Raw genomic sequence first — 4,250 nt, forward strand, 5'->3', positions numbered from 1 at the left:
CATGCATTCTTTATCCCTAAATTCTAGACCTATTTGTTGGATTCACTAGAAAACAGAAAAAATATCCATCAATTTGAGAGGAAATTTCTTTGAATCACCTAAAGCTCAATACTTATGTGCCTCACCCATAAACTAATCTCTTTTTAAATCAGACTATAACTTGGAATTCATAATTCCTTTGACAGGAGACTTTCTCACTATATTTAATTTAGTATGGAAATTAACCTGTCTCCGTATGCACAAGAAATAACACAGGATTAGTTCTAGGACAAGGAGAAGTTCAACATGATCAAGGATACAGCACAGATGTGCAATTAAATGTATTAGTCAGGAAACGTCTAGTGAGAAAAGAGGGTTCAAGTTCAGAAAAGCAGACCACTGCTATGCAAAGTTGAATATTAGGACCTCAGAATTCACCTAGGAAAAATATGTATTTCCCTGTCCTCACATATGATACAGGAGAGGAAGATTGCAACTTGAGCCTTGAATTTATACTTACAACACAAAGATGAATAAATAACAAACACAAAACCAAACAAAGTTGAATGAAGAAAGTATGGCAGCTTAAGGACAAGAAAAAAGCTCAATGTATACATGATCATATTTCTAAAAATACTTCTGATCGGAGATAAAAACAAGTAAGAAAATACTCAGATAAAATGTGGTGTGAAATCTATTAGCTAAGAGAGGGGAATCATAAATAGAAAATAGGCAGATATAACTTGACAAATAAAAAGGCTTGCTGAAATTAATAATAATATAAAAATGTATATAAAATCTTTAAGAAGCCAATAGAAATATATTTGCCATTGAGAATATTAACCATTTAGGAAAAAACCATGCATTACTCTTACATTAAAATAAAACAAAGTAAATTTTAGGTGTATCATTGTATAGATACATAATCATAATTTATAAATAAATATACTTTGGAATAATTTTAGATTTACAGAAAACATGCAGAGATAATGCAGAAAGTTTCCATACACACTTCACTCAATTTTCTTAATGTTATACAACCATGGTAAATTTTTCAAAAATAAGAAATTAACATTGGTACAGTGTTCTTAAGTAAACTACAGATGATATTTGAATTTCTGCAGTTTTTCCACTAACATTTTTCTTCCCAGGATTCTACTCAGGGCACCACATTTTATTCAGTCATCTTGTCTCCTTGGTCTCCTATGATCTGTGACAGTCTTCCCTTGTTTTTCATGGTTTCGACAGGTTTAAAGAGCACTGCTCAGGTATTTTGTAGAATATCTCTTAATCTGAGTGTTTCTGATCTTTCCTCATGGTTACACTGAGTTTATGGTCTTTTATGAAGAATACCGTAGCAGTCAAGCGTCCTTCTTATCGAAATATTTTGGGAATGAATGGTATCAACATGATTTTCACTAGTGATGTCAATCTTGATCAATTCAATAACATTTTAATAGAAAAATATAGAGCAAATATTTAACTGGCAGTTGAATATTTATGAACCTGCTACATAAAATAATTCAAACGCACATATAATTAAATATATATCTTTATAAATTACATATAATTATGTGTGTATATGCATATATGTAAATATATAATTATATATTTTTATCCATCCATGCATATACATATTTAAAACTAGATTTGGCTACCTCAGTTTTTTAAAAGTATGTGTCAATTACAAAAACAATTACATAGAAAATTATAAGTTGTGAATATATGTAACAAAGTAATAGAAGAAAGATTAATTTTTTAAAAATTTATTTTTGGCTGCATTAGGTCTTTGTTGCTGTGCCCGGGCTTTGTCTAGTTGTGGCGAGTGGGGGCTACTCTTCGTTGTGGTGCGTGGGCTTCTCATCACGGTGGCTTCTCTTTTTGCGGGGCACAGGCTCTAGGCCTGCGAAGCTTCAGTAGTTGTGGCACGTGGGCTCGTTAGTTGTGGCTCGTGGGCTTTAGAGCACAGGCTCAGTAGTTGTGGTGCACGGGCTTATTTGCTCCATGGCATGGGGAATCTTCCCGGACCAGGGCTCGAACCCTTGTCGCCTGCATTGGCAGGCGGATTCTTAACCACTGTGCCACCAGGGAAGTCCAGATTAATGTTTTTAATATCTAAAGAATGTAAGCAAATCAATTAAAAGTCTGTTATCCCAACAGAGGGTGGAATGAACGAAAGTAGAAGAACAACAGCCAACAAATTGTAGCAACAGAGAATAAACTGAAGAGATTAGATTGTTATTAAATTTTTGTAAAGTTCTACCCCACTAATTAAATGGAAAAATACCCAACCAGCATAAAGCACTTAATTTAACCCAAAACTAGAACCTATAAAAATGAGTCATTATGCTGCTGTTGTAGTAGACATGAAAATTGAATGCTCAGATTGTGTTGGGAGGTTAAATTGGTGCAATTATTTTTTTTTTCTGAGAGCAATTTGTATTTCCTTATAAATATGAATGTCTATTAAATTTTTCAATTGTATTTAAAATTTTTTTCTTAGGGTACATTGGAGCATAAACAAAATTGCTTTAAGAATGACCATCATGGTGACGTCTAAACAGTAAGTTGAAAACCCCCTAAATGCTTAACAAGGACAATACAAATTTATTATAAAAATGAATGAAGGAGCTGAGCGCCAGCCGCCTGCAGCCAACCGCCGTTCTCAACCTTCCGCGGGCGGGCGGAGGCGCCACGGCCGCCGCGGGGGAGGAGCAGCAGCATCAGAAGGCCGGCGGCCGCCGCGCAGGGCACATGGCGTCCGTTTTACTGAGGAGTTGCCGCGGCCGGGGCCCCGCCCGCCTCCCGCCGCCCCGCGCCGCCGCTCCGAGGGGTCGTGCGGGGGACTGTGCCTGCCTCAGTTGTGCCAGCACCGCGGGGCTGACGAGCTACGTGAAACTTCCGTTTGGCGGCTGCAGTCCCGTCCACCCCGTGTGCCTTTCCTCGCGAGGTGATCCCCTCGGCCGCTGGGCTCTGAGGCCCCGGCACACGTGCGTGGTGGTCGCAGCGCCGAGGTTCCTTCCTGTGCGCTGCTGGCGCTCGTCGCCCCCGCTGGGCGATGACTCCGTGGTGGAGAAGTCCCTGCGGTCCCTAAAAGACAAGAACAAGAAGCTGGAAGAAGGCGGCCCCGTGTACAGCCCCCCCGCAGAGGCGGCCGGGAGAAAGTCCCTGGGCCAGCGGGTCCTGGATGAGCTGAAGCACTACTACCACGGCTTCCGCCTGCTCTGGATCGACACCAAGATCGCCGCGCGCATGCTCTGGCGCATCCTGCACGGCCACAGCCTGACCCGCCGAGAGCGCAGGCAGGTAATGGGCGTGGGCCCCTGCTGGGCTCACCTGTCAGTTGCTTTAAGTGTCTAAAGTCACAGCAAGAGATTGTCCCGCAGTAGCTTTAGTTCTCGCCTGAGTTAGCTGAATGTTTCTTTCAGACGCCTCAGGGTCCCCGATTTTCCGCTGGGACAGTGTGTGGCTGACGCAGCTCTGTAGAGAAGGTGCAGCCGTAACCGCGTGGGTGGGCTCCGCGGGGCTCTGTTCTCTGCCTGAAGTGTGCTCACGGCTCCGCCTTTGGAGTTTGTGGGGGTTATTTTGTTTGTTTGTTTTTTTAAAAAAACTTGTTTATTTTTGGCTGCGTTGGGTCTCCGTTGCTGCGAGTGGCTTTCTCTGGTTGTGGCGAGCGGGCCACTCTTCGTTGCGGTGCGCGGGCTTCTCATTGCGGTGGCTCGCAGACTCTAGAGCGCAGGCTCAGCGGTTGTGGTGCACGGGCTTAGTTGCTCCGCGGCATGTGGAATCGTCCCGGACCGGGGCTCGGGCTCGCGTCCCCTGCATTGGCAGGTGGATTCTTAACCACTGCGCCACCAGGGAAGTCCTCCTTTGGAGTTTTAATTGCTTGCTTAAGGTGTAGCATGTTGAAGGATTGACACCCTCACCATATGAGTGATTCTTTTAGAATGATTGAACTGCTAATCCATCCTTTTATGCCAAGTGCATTGTTGAAAGTTTCTTTGAGTTGTCACAGATGAAGCTGTTGTTTCGTGACTTAGTTTCTGCCTTTGTTAAATTGCTCTCATCAGATCCTTGGTCCTTCATGCTGTCAAACCTCCTGCTCCCTTTCAGTCTGGGGACCGGGCCTAGCAGCAGTGACACCCCAGTAGCAATGAGCACCCCTGACTCCCAGCCCTTGGCGTCTAACCACCCCCACGAAGAGGAGCCGGGGCTGTTTGGAAGCATAACTGGTCAAGGGCTGGGACAGCAGTGGTACTAGAATAACGTGT

At 43.5% G+C, this 4,250-nt stretch overlaps 1 pseudogene across 1 annotated transcript; it reads left to right on the forward strand.

Moving 5' to 3' along the window:
* Positions 1-2,601: 2,601 nt before the first annotated feature.
* On the forward strand, positions 2,602-3,467 carry LOC309653845 (mitochondrial proton/calcium exchanger protein pseudogene; annotated as a pseudogene). The gene is made up of 2 exons: positions 2,602-3,285; positions 3,408-3,467. The product of its transcript is annotated as a mitochondrial proton/calcium exchanger protein pseudogene (transcript).
* Positions 3,468-4,250: the final 783 nt, after the last annotated feature.

The sequence above is a fragment of the Balaenoptera physalus genome, assembly GCF_965194825.1.
Source record: "Balaenoptera physalus genome assembly, contig: HAP1_SCAFFOLD_2559, whole genome shotgun sequence".
In the NCBI taxonomy this organism is placed as follows: domain Eukaryota; kingdom Metazoa; phylum Chordata; class Mammalia; order Artiodactyla; family Balaenopteridae; genus Balaenoptera; species Balaenoptera physalus.